Source organism: Phodopus roborovskii, unplaced genomic scaffold (assembly GCF_943737965.1).
Source record: "Phodopus roborovskii unplaced genomic scaffold, PHOROB, whole genome shotgun sequence".
Taxonomy (NCBI): Eukaryota; Metazoa; Chordata; class Mammalia; order Rodentia; family Cricetidae; genus Phodopus; species Phodopus roborovskii.
In genome coordinates this window covers 13,899,072-13,912,305 of record NW_026126540.1, presented here as the reverse complement: position 1 = coordinate 13,912,305, position 13,234 = coordinate 13,899,072, and the positions used below count along the sequence as shown (strand labels likewise).

General features: G+C 39.6%; 1 protein-coding gene across 4 annotated transcripts in view; it reads left to right on the top strand.

Moving 5' to 3' along the window:
- The window catches only part of Rxfp1 (relaxin family peptide receptor 1), a 120,600-nt gene that overhangs the window by 27,138 nt on the left and 80,228 nt on the right, over positions 1-13,234 (top strand). The window lies entirely within an intron of this gene.

Genomic DNA, 13,234 nt, shown 5'->3' with positions numbered 1-13,234 from the left:
GTCACTGGGGATGTGTATTTGAAGAGGATGTTAGAACCCCAGCCCTTCCTTTTACCTTTTTGCACCTCCTTCTGCCATGGATTCCTCTGTGATTTCCCTATGCAACAGGCCATTGGCCATGGACTGACACCTCCAAAACTCTGAACCAAACAAACCTTTCATTGTTTTAAGATGATTTCTTTTCACATGTCTTGTTGCAATTAAAATACAGCTACTCCATTGTAAGTGCTGCAACTCTGAAGGGAAGGGTGTCCTAGCAGTCAGAAGTCAAAGAATACCTGCAAATGTTGCAGCTCTGCTCCCACGGTAGATGGGTTTCCCAGCAAAGTGTTACAGTCCTTGCTCAGGGAAAGGTTTCTCTAATGCGAGTGTAATCACTCTGCTCCAACAGCGGAGGGTTTTCCCAGTGAAGTTGCTCCAGCTCTGCTCTGCTCATCTCTGGAGAAGGGTTAGAGCCTTGCTCAGCTTCCCTGGAGTGTGTAACAATTAGGCTCCAGTAAGGGAAAGTTTCCCAGTCAAAATGTTACAGTTCTGCTCTGCTCTGGTTCTGCTCAGCTCCACTCTGGTGAGAGCCCTTTCAGCTCTGCTCTGCTAACCGACTTTTTCTCCACCAAAATATTGCAGTTCTGCTCTGCTCCAGCAAAAGAAAGTTGTTACAACCAACCTCACTCAAGAGATTTATTGGGAGGGAGGAATCCAGGCTAGTGACTGCCTCTGACATGGTGGGAAAAGGCAGCCCAGAACCAAACAGGTACAGGTCTTGTGTAGGATTTCTTATGGGTAGGGCTTTCCAGGGTGAAGATTTTCAGAATAAGATTGGTTGGTTCTCAATTCCTGAGCTTGAGACAAGCTCACAGATTGATTGGATTTTGTGCTCAGGGATTGGTTGAGTTTCAATTCCTTGGTTAGAGACAAGTTGTGTTTTCTTGGCTCTGATTTCAGGGTCAGGGTGTTCTTTCACTAGCCCTTTTTACCCTACATCCATACCTAGCTCTGCATCTCTCAGCCTAACCTCTTCTGAGATTTTAGGACAGAGAAACTTGCCCTGTGCATGTGGCAGGTTTATCAGTATCCCTGACCTCTACCTACTTAAATGTCAATAACACTCCACATTCTGGCAGTCAAAGACTTGTCCAGACAGATGTAGTCTGATAGAGGGTGCTTATACAATAAGGTCTAGGTGGTCCAACAATGGCTGCCTCACACTGGAGAGGCCCCAAATCCAGAAGTTGCTCTGCACATACAGGTGGAGGTGTGAGCAGTCTCAAAATGGCCCTGAAAGCCTGGAATATTCCTGGGGAGCTGCTTGCCTTCAGTCTACTTTGGAAGTCCAAGTTAGCTGGTTATAGCAAAGGGTTACAGAAGTGGCAACAACATAGTTGGACTTGACAGCAAGAGTGAAGGCAAGCAAGCAAAAGTCAATGTTTCCTTCTTCCATGTCCCTCTCATCCTTGTCTCCAGATTCAGCCTTTGAATTACACCAACACTCAGTAAGAAGTCTTGAGAGCTATTCGGAGCCCAGCTGCCTCTCTTCCCTGTTTGCACATTTCATGCAGATCCCAGGACACAAGGTGGTTATACAAAAGTGGCAATAACTTTGTCTTTAACAGAAAAAAAAAAAAAAGCTGGAACTCACCAAGTTCCTTGTTTCTCATTTGGTAGTCAGTAAATAAGGCTAGAGTCTAAAAAGTACTCAAAATATTAAACATCCAAAAAATCCCATCAACAAATGAGCAAATGAACTGGATAACTCTCAAAAGAAGAAATACAGGTGGTCAGCACTCAGGAGGCAGAAGCAGGTGGTTCCTTGTCAATTCAGGGCCAGTGAGAAATACATAATGAGACCTTGATTCACAGAGAGAAAGAAAGGGAGGGAATGAGGGAAGGAAAGAGGAAGGGAAGGAGGGAAAAGGAAAAAACAGGCAAATGGCTACCTATATTTGAAAAAAAATGTTCAATAGTCATATCATGGAGAGACTTTAATTAAAATGACTTCTAGAGTCTGCCTCAACCCAATCAGAATAATTATTCTCAGCTGTCTGCTGCTGGTAGGAATAAGAATTACTTCCTATTATTGTGGAAGTTCCTCTGAAAACTAAAAATACAACTACTATGTAATTCAACTATTCTGTTCCTGGGCATATACCCAACAGAATCATCAGCATGTGACAGAGACACCTGAACATCCACGTTTTCCATGTATGTTGGAACACTAGTCACAATAGGCAAGGTATAGGATCAGCTTAAATGATAATTAATAGATAAAGAAAAACATTTCCTGAGTGAATGTAATTATGTAACTCAACAAAATGAATGGAACTGGAACTGTCAAATAAAATAATCCAGTCTCAGAAGGACAATTATTGCATGTGTCTCTCATCTGAAGAATCAAGATTTAATTAACACACACACACATACACACACACAAATATAAGGCATAAAAATAGAGAATGAGGTTGGAAAGAACAACAAAGGGTAACGGAAGATAGAAAGATAACTATCATTTCTCCTTTTTCACAGACAGAACATAGATTTAAAGATATGACATGAAAGCAGAAATGAGCTGTTTGGGAAGGATAAAAGCCATTGAGTTGTTGTGAGCATTGATTTTTCCATGTAATAAGCTAAGATCAAGGCTTTCAGAAAATCACAGATCTATGGAAATGACAGATGAAGGCTAGGGGCCTTAGCCCATGGAGTCCCAACACTGGCCACTTTTCTTCCACCACACCAGAGACAGGTGTGCTTTGCAAATATATGTTAAATAATTAAGCATCCAATTTTGGCTGTCTGGCTGTCAGGTACCAAATCACCCCCTCTTGGTATATGAATGTACTACATAGAAATAGTCAGTTAACTGCCAAGCATGTTTGTCTAAATGATTGAAGATGTATTAGGTGTTTTTTGTGGTGTTCGTAGTTTTTGCTATATAGGATTGTACATTTAATACAAATATTTCTTTTATGTCTATCATTAGCTCTTTAGAGTCTTGAGACCACAATGTAGACTATGAGATGCAGTCTTCTATATGTGATGGGAGTTGCACCCATCAAATCTTAACAATATGGCCACCTGAACAAGACCTGCAATGACACCACCAGTCGACATCTCAAAATGGAATGAAGAAAACTTGCAAGTCCCCATCTCTAAAAGAAAAGTTACTAATAATCTGTCTTATTCAGGGAAGAGCCTCTGTTGGGTTTATGTGTGTTTTTATGTATTTAGGGTTGACCACTCAGGATTGGTCAATCCTAATAACCCAATCCAGTGATCAACCCTTAAACACACATAATCTGAGCAACACTAAATTGACTTGGAAGATTGTATATATACCTACACCTATATGTTCATGTCTTAGTTACTTCTCTATTGCTGTGAATATCCCTGACCAAGGATGTCATAGAAGAGTTCACTGGGGCTTAAAAGTTTGAGAGGGTGAGTCTGTGACCCTTATGTTGGGGAGCATGGCAGCAGGCAAGTAGGCATGTTGCTGGAGCAGCAGCTGAGTGCTTGCTTGCATCTGTTTGACAAGTATGAGGTAGAGTCAGCTAACTGGGAATCGTGTGGGCTTTTGAAATTGAATTACACCAGGAAAAAGAAAAGATTACTTAGTTATATCTAAAAATTTAATTGTAAAGGTTGCTGGTATATACCTTATTTGAATCAATACCAATTATTAACTTTGGTTTCTTTATTACACCAAAGAAAATTATTGTCTGTAGTTTTAAGTGCTTATATATGAAAATTTCAATGTCTTACTTGTCTATTTACCTCGTTTGATTATGTATGAGAAATATTGATCCAGGAGGAATTTGAATTTCATCTTGAAGTTTTTAGTCTCATTAATAAAATACATTTTTTAAAAAATACATTTGAATTTAAAAAATAATTAAGCATCCAACATTAAGGCAAGGGGTTGCAAATTCTGAATTAAAGGCTTATGAATTAACAAAGGAAGACTGCTCCTTTTTCTAATATAAATCACAAGATTATAACATACAAACTGGAACCGCAGGAAGGCAGTCAGGTGATGCACTTGCCTTTTCAATAGAGAGTTGATATTCCTATAAAATTTGGCAGTAATGTTAAATGCTTTCCTCTGCTTCAGTGACATTATTAAATTGGCATAAGCTTGATACATGAAATTAAGTGACAAATGAAATTTGCCATCAGGCCAAAGGAACCTCAGAACTGTGACTATTCATTCATGAAAACCAAGGAAAATGCATGGTATTTATATATTTAGTGGGGCCTTCACCCCACAGAGGAAAGGGAAGCTCTCTCCTCCATAGATTGGGGATGCTGCCATGGTATCTGCAGGAAGCAGAAGGGACCAGGCTCTGCTATACTTTCTCTTCCCAGCTTGTATAAGAATGTAAACTCAAGGCTGCAGGGCTACTGGGGTCCATCCTGTCACACAAAACACAACACACATACATGCCAGTCCCACAATGTCCCCATGCCCAATGTGTCTCTTTGTTTCCACCTAGCTAGACACCAGAAAAGATGTCATAGTTCAGAGAGATCTCTAATCTCAGCCATTGTAATCAGGCCACCAAGAATCCCACCAACTCTGCAACCTCCTGCTACTTTAGTACTGTAGCTTCCATCCATCTTTCTGATGATCCTGTCATCCTTCCAACCTGAGGCTTCTCATCTTTAAAAAGGAAACTGTGTGGGAAAATGACACTCAAGTTTCTTGCTTGCTTGTTTGTTTTGTTTGAGACAGGTCTCACTGTGTAGCTCTTGACTGTCTGGGAACTCACTATTAAGGCCAGACTGACCTCCAACCCTCAGAGATCTTCCTGCCTCTGCCTCCCTAGTGCTGGGATTAAAGGCATGTGCCACCACACCTAGCTTACTAGAAAATGATTTACTAGAAGAAAGAAATCTGACCCTACCAGTCTAAATAACACGGGTTTATTCTTCTAACTGAAAAGAATCTGGTGGGCTGTTGATTCCAAGGCATGTCTCAGCACCTGTGAGCTTCCTTGGTTTTGCCAGTGCTGAGAAGGCTGCCCATGTTCTACATGCCATCTCATGTTGGAGGCCGGAATATGGAAGGCATGGTAACAGTGGTGTTTGTTTTGTTTCAGGAAAGCTAGCTCCTCTGAGACTTCCTACAGAGCCCCACATGTTGTCTCTGTGGCCAGAAGAATGCCTTGTAGCCACCTGAAAGCAAGAAAGCTGAGAAAGGTGTTCTTTCTAGTCTCTTCAGGGGAGGGTGTAAGAGGGCAGAGTTTCTGGGATAGCCATGCTACCAGCAAGTCAACAGTACCAGCCACACTAGGTCTCACAATAATATGAGTCTGTTATACATACAATCATGAAACCTTTAATTTCTAGTTTCAGATCTTGCTATTCCATTCATAATCTTTTAGGATAGGAAATCACCTTCATTTTCTAACTGACCCAGTTCAGCTTAAGTTGAATGACTTGAGATCCTTATAATCCCCTTTGCAAATATATGGAACTGTTGTTTGAAGAAAATCTTACACATAAACTAATTTTATTTTATATGGTCCAAATGTTTGCTTAAAATGCTAGAAAATCCAGTAAAAATGAATTTTAAATATAGCAAGTGCCAACTTTTCTTAAGCATTTCAATGCTGCTTATAAATTTCATTCTATCACTTTTTCTGATTGTAATGCACATGTAGAAACCAAAAACAGAGATATTTACTTGGGAATCTGGGGTAAGAGGATACGAGTTCAAAACCAGCTTTGGTAATATAAGAAAACTAAGTCTCAAAGGGGGGAGAAAAAAATGAAAGAAAGAAAGAAAGGAAGGAAGGAAGGAAGGAAGAAAGGAAAGAAGGAAGAAAAAGAAAGAAGGGAGGGAGAGAGGGAGGAAGGGAGGACTGAAATGTGTTTCCTTTACTATGACTGGGCAGCTCAGAACTGCATATATCTTCAGCTCTAATGTGTCCAACACCCTTTCCTGACCTCCTCACCACCCACACATGTGTGGCAAACAGACACACACATACATATAAGTAAATATTTTAAAAATACACACACACATATATATATGTGTATATATATATATATATATATATATGAGAGAGAGAGAGAGAGAGAGAGAGAGAATATATGTATATATCACTCAAGGGAAGAATTGTACAAGTCAGCCAGAGCTTCATCTTGACAAACAAGTAGAGAGGTATATGTGTACATATGTGTGTTCATTCCACAATATACATGCAAAAGTCAGAGAACAACTTACAAGAGTGGATCACTGACCCAAAGAGGTCTTTAGGAGAGCAAATAGTAGATAAGTAAGTCTGTGTCATCTCTGTCCATGTGGATCTGATGAGGGTCTCTATCCATCCTTTGGAGCAGTCATTGTTGTTGTTCTATTGCTGTGAAGAGACACCATGACCAAGGCAACTGCTGTAAAAGAAAGCATCTAATTGGGGCTTGCTTATAGTTTTTAGAGGATTAGTTCACTATCATGATAGGGAATAGACAAGCATGGTGCTGAACAGTAGCTGAGAGCTTGACATCCTGATCCATAGACAGCAGAGTGAGACACTGGGCCTGGAATTGATTTTTGTAACCTCAAAGCTCAACCCCAGTAACACACTTCCTCCACACCTCCTAATCCTTCCCAAACAGTTCTATTCACTAATGACTAAACATTTTCATATATGAGCCTATGGACGTCATTCTCATTCAAACCTCCAAGGGGCTATGAATACCTCCAGGAAAGGGACCCATCAGAGGCTACCCTTAACTTCTCTCCTGGCCCAAAGAGGGAGTTGATGCCAGCTTTAGTTCCCAGACATTTCTGCTGTTAGTCAGAAAAAAATGAGCTCTGAGAAGGCACATTTCTCCATCTGTTGAGACCTAAATGTCTTTAGCTCAAAATATCAACTCTGGAACGCCAAGTAAATCCCCACACCTGTTAAAGGATAATTTAACAAGAATTGTGGGAAGAGATTAGAAGTCATGATTCATACAGATATAGAATCAAAATGTCTCAAAGACTTTTGTTTAGCTTATTTACTAATGAAAAGACCAGTGGTAGTTCTGGAAATTTGTGTGTGTGTGTGTGTGTGTGTGTGTGTGTGTGTGTGTGTGTGCATATTTAGTCAAAAAGAATAAAACAATAGAATAAAGCACACAAAGTCAACCAATGCTATAGAACAATAATATATCTCACCATCTCATTTCTACCTAGAAAATCTGTATTTCTAGGGACAATGATTATTTGCATTTTTATATGCCAGAGCTGAAAAAATAAAGAATGAAAAGAAGGAAGGAAGGAAGGAAGGAAGGAAGGAAGGAAGGAAGGAAGGAAGAAAGGAAGGAAGGAAGGAAGGGAAAAAGAGAAACCCAAAGAAAATGGAAGATGTGAGGTCAAGATAACTCCATTCCGTGATCTTATGTGTTTTTCCCATATCAAAGTCTTACCTTTTTCTGACAGGCTGGCATGCTTTCCTATGGATGGTTACTTTGCAAACCTTTAGGTAACTTTCCAGAGAGGTTCATTATCCTGTCTTGTACTTATCAGTACCACAACAACACGGTTCAGGGAGATGAAAAGATTCTTATCCCACATTTGCAGGTTTTCTGTCAGTTTGGGAATTTAAAATTATAAATTAACATTAATCTAATCTAATATTAATTATATTAAAATTATGACTTAATGTCTAAGGCTTTTAACGTATCCATTGAATCATAATGTTATGGAAATAGTCTAATTTCATGGTACTGTTATTGAAAAACTGTATTCACATTGAATATAAATTTAAGAAATAAGACACAGGCTGGGAATTTATCTCAGTAGCAGAGGAGTGTGTGTGTGTTTAGCATTCCAGAGGCCCTGGGCTTAACCCTGGTACCATCAACAACAAAAGGAGTATAAAAACATAGTGACTCAGAATACTCAAGCCAACAGCGTGAAATCACAGCAGTGTTCATCTAGCTAAAACTTCGAACAGTTTCTGGGGATGGAAACTGACAATTTCTCGGAGATGTTTTGTTTTGTATTGTTTTGTTTTTAATCTTGATCTTTAAAGTTCGTTCTTTAAAGTTTAATAGACAAAATATTAAAAATCAATGTCAACACAAATGTACTCTTGAGATCCCTGTTCTGGGAGACATGGTTCTTAGTTTCCACTGTGGTTTAATCAACTATTGGAGGGGAATGATGAATTGATGACTTTTAAGATAACTTCACAAGTGAAAATACTATTCACAACATAGCATGTGACACTGGTGTTATATTTACTTTGCCAGGTTGGGTTCATGGTGGGGGGCAGGGGCATCGTGTCTGTATTTCTTTTCTTTTCTCTCTTTTTTTTTTTTTTTTTTTTTTAAGATATAAAGCTGTTGGCCAGTTACTGGTTTCTTATCGGCTAGCTTTGTCTTAAATATTAACCCATTTAATCTAAGTATTTCCACGTGGTCTCATATTACTGGAGAGAGGACCCGGACCTCTGTTCTCGCAAGTCTCTACATGTTGATTCCACCTACCTCCTCCTTGAATCTTCCTTGTCTCCTAGTCCCTCCTATCTTGCTTTCCTATTGGCCAACAGTGTTTTATTCATTAACCAATAAGAGAAACATATTTACAGAATGACATCTTCCATCATCTCTTTTCTGTCTAAAATATATAAAAGGGTTTTAACTTTAACATAGTAAAATACATAACAAAACAGTTATCAAATAAGAACCACAGTTAACAATATTTACTCCATTAACATTTAGTAAGATTTAAAGAAAATATTCTATCATCTATCCTATCTTTGTGAGTCTAAAGTTTTATATGTAACTTATCTTTATCCTAACAAAAAATTATAACCAGAACTATCTGTCTTCGACTCCTTCAAAGACCACAGAAGGATAATATATAAACTTTACTACTGACAGAGATAACTCGCCTGGTCAGTCACCCGAAGTTCTTTTGTAATGTTTCATCTTTAGCCTATAGGCCATAATGCATCTGGCAGACTTTTCAGCAAAGCAGGAAACTTTAAACTGTCCATCTGTATTGGCAGTTTGTCAGTCACTTTTTTCTGTGTCCTTTAGACTATCTGGAAGACTCTTCCATGAAGCAGGAACCCTGTATCAATGTCCATCTTGTATCAGCAGTCACTTTCCTGTGGGTCCTGCATGTCCAGTTTATACAGCATAAAGTTGAACAGTACAGACAAGAGCAGTATCTTGCCCAAGTGGCTAGTCTTTCCATATTGAAAGCAAACTTCATAACGCATTTCTTCGATGTCCATCTTCCTTTCTGATGCAGGTGGTATTTATTGCCAGAAGCAGTTATGTCTCACTGTCAAGAAAAACCCTAAACCATTTTAAATGCCATATTCTGTAGGTCTTTGAAAGGTTTGAAGAATGCCTATCTATCACAAATACACCTCTATATATCTAGAAAACCTAACTATAAGATTTTACTATTATAGGTAACTATCTATAACCTGTATTAAATTACACATTATATTTTTAATGAGCTATATAAACACAATACCTAAACAAGAGGAGAAATATACATATCACAAAATTGACCTTAAGTTTGTATCACTAATTGAAAATCAATTCCAAAACAAAGTATTTATAACTATACCATAATCCCCTTTTTACCTTTAAAGAGATTGGTTGTGGTCATTAACCATTTATAACCAACCCCATTTAAATGAAAACAAACATTTATAGACAATATTTGGGAATTTGGGTGTTATTCTTTCCCAACTGCTTCCTCTTGGTAGGGGGTGCTGTCTTGGGGCTCCTAAAAAGACACAGAAATCCTGGCTGTAGTGGTCTGCAGGGCTGCTTTGTCTTACCTGTTTTGAATATTGGATCACCTGGGACACTGTTTCAGGGAGTCTGGCTTGATCAAATCATGTTAGTGTAGAAGAAATCCACAGGTTTTTATTTTCTGTGGAAACAAAAATAGAAATCCTTTTCACCAGTAACCTATCTTGAACTTAAATTTTGAAGTCAAAGCATTTTTAAAATATATAAATTGGATTAATCCAGCAGCATTTGTTTTAACAGTCGTTGCTATTTCCACAGCAGTCAAACAATTTAAAGACAACACAATAGCATATCCAGACTCTTTGTGTGCTTTCCATCTTTCTGTGGCTTTTTTATTAATCTATTTCTTCTATTTTTATTTCTTATTTATTGAGACAGGGTTTCTCTGTATAACTTTGGCTGCCCTGGAATTCACTCCATACACCAAGTTTACTTTGAAATCACAGCGATCTGCTTGCCTCTGCCTCCCGAGTGCTGGAATAAAGGCGTGTACCACCACACCCAGCTACTCTCTTTCTTTTTATTATTCTTTTTTAAACCATTTTATCCTATTTCTTTTTCTCTCCCAAACCTATGTATATTTTAAAACACACTGTAAACCATTAGCGGTTTTTCTTAATCTGAATCTGTATTTACTGTAAATCTTTATCTTTTTGTGGCCACTAGTCTTTTATCTTGTAAACAACAACATTGCTAAAATGAAAGCCATAGCTGTATTAGCCTCAGTCTATCAAAGATGGAGGCAGGTACTCTTACCGCCAGCACTGAGAGCTGTGCTCACTGACTTGGTCTACGCTACCATCCACATGTTGCCTGCCTGGAGATGTGGTCACTGCCATTGCCAGTTCTCATACACACCATTAAGTTGTTAGCAGAGCTCTTTTAAAAATCTTCTGGTTTTTTGCCACTATGCTGAGTCAGGAAACCTCCCTTAAAGAAGCCGGGCAAATCTCTGCTTGTCTCTAGCAAAACAGAATGCAACTGAGAAAAATGCTGGTACTAAGAAGCCTTGCTTGTCTCTGTTCTTTTGTTTTTAAAACCCTTTCTTAAGCTTGTGTTAAGTTTTAAGTGGAAGTTCTTAATAGCCACGTTGAAGACACCATTTTGTTATGAGCGGTTTTCGTGCCGTCCTGGTCCCAGGAGTCCAAATAACACACTGGGACACTGTGTTAGATATAATGCTGTTGGCCTGTTACTAGAATTTCTTATTGGTTAGCTCTGTCTTAAATATTAACCCATTTTCTATTAATCTAAGTATTTCCACATGGTCTTATCTTACCAGAGAGAGGGGCCAGAATTCTGCTCTCCCCATCCTACATCTTGAATCTCCTCCCTCCTACTTCCTGAAACCTCCTTGTCCATGTGTGTATTTCTTTAGGGGAGAATGCACAGCAGTGCACACAGAATCCAGAGCTATTGGATCTCCATGGAGCTGGAGTTACAGTAAGTTGTGAGCCACCTTACTTGTGTTCTTAGAACTAAACTCAGGTACTCTGTAAGAGCAATGTGCCCTTAGCCACAGAGCCATCTCTCCAGGTCCCAATATGACAATCATGGTAAACACACTTGACAAAATCCCATTTGTCAAGACCAAGTATGAACTATGCTGTCAACAACAGGCAATGATGATATATTGGTTCATCTTGTCTAACAAGTACACTGCTCTAGTGGAGGCCTGATAGTGTGGTGAAAGAAATTCTGCTTGTGTAGGTATAGAAGTATTTGGGAAAGGTAACCTCCATTCTATTGTGTTGTACATTAAAAACAGCTCTAAAGAATAACCTCTACTTTATCCTGTGTTTACTCTTCAGAGTTTCTGAACCTTTCCATTCTTTCAACAGCTTCAAGACAAAAGAATTTCTTCTAAGTACACCATACACTTTCTTCCAAGTATCTGTGAGACAATTATTATTTATTGTGTTTGCATCTTTAATTTTCCTTTTCACCATGTCCCTTTCCAAACCCCTCAAGGGGCAAATGAGATCATGAACTTTGTTACAATAGGTCCCTTTCTTGTGTCGTCACATGATAAAAAAGTAAATAAGATAATTTGAGAACAAAGATGTAGTGGCCTTTTGTTAATTGCCTTTTGTTAAGTTGGGGTCTGGCAATGACAATGTCATTGAAGTTTCAAAGTTCCCATAGTCCTCTTTGCCCTATTATGTGCTCACAAGGTATAAGTCATTAAATTTTAGATTGGTTTGGGATACTCAGAACATATTCTATCATGAAAACATGATTGCAAATAATAACTAATTTTCTATCAATCAATAAATAAATATTACCTAGTGAAAATAGAATCTCACCTAGAAGCATGACAGTGATAAACCAAGGCACGAATTCCAGCAAGGCTGGCTTCCAGCTCTCCAAGGATAAGTGTGAAGAGATAGAATGGTGCCGCAGGGGTCCTGCGAAGTAGAGAAGGACAAGACAGGGAAGCAGGGCTGGACATGGAGGATGGGTTTCGTGGGTCTCTAAAAGGTGGTGTGGTGGTGAAAAATCTAATGCTGAGCTGAGTAGGAAAGCTGCATGGTGAGGTTCTGGGACAAAAGGGGAATGTGCCACGTGTCCCCTCTCATCCTTGTTACACCCCGGGACACTGAGTAAAGGCCCAGCCCTACCCCAGCTATTTGAGATGCTTCCATTGTCACTCCTTCCTGTAGTGTGTGTATGTATGTGTGTGTGTGCGTGTGTGCATGTGTGCCCATGTACATGTGTGTGTGTGCATGGGTGTCTGTGTTTGTGTTTGTGTGTTTGTGTGTGTGTGTGTGTGTGTGTGTTGTGTCTATTTTCTCTCCTCCGCTGACTCCGCCCTAGGCTAAACTCCATCATCTTTCAGTTGGATAGCTATAATCTCAGCAGCAGCCTAGCACCCACTCTCACCCTGAGATCTGTGACCCAGCCCCAGCAGCCAGAAGAATGTTAGGAAGGCACACATCCTCTCTGGCTGCCGCACCAGGTCCATCTTCTGTCACTCTCACATTTTTAATAAAGGTCAGTCTTCAAGTCTTCTCTTTGCCTCCTCAGTCCCTGCTCAAGGCTCACATGCCTGCTCACTGTGCTCCAGCACAGCCTCCATAAGTTACCTGGCTCTCAGCCTAAACCCACTCCCCTCCACACACTCCTGCTACCACCTCCTGCTCCGCCTGATTCCCCTCTTCATTCTGCTCTCATCTTACTCAGACCAGTTTTTCAGAGGCCTGCTGTGAAGATCGGAGTAGTTAGTGTCCATGACAGCACACTTTCATTTCATTGTGCACCTCTCGGTTTGGAACTATTTATTGACTTGTTCAGTTGTATTCTTCCAACAGACTGCAGTCCATGCCAGGACAGCAGCTGGCTTTTAGCAGTCTTGCCAGGATCTCACACTTAGGAACATCCACTATGAAAAGGAACATGGGCCACGTGCTTCTTGATGCCCTCAAACCAGAGAAGCCTTGATTCCAGGTCCACAGTAAAGATA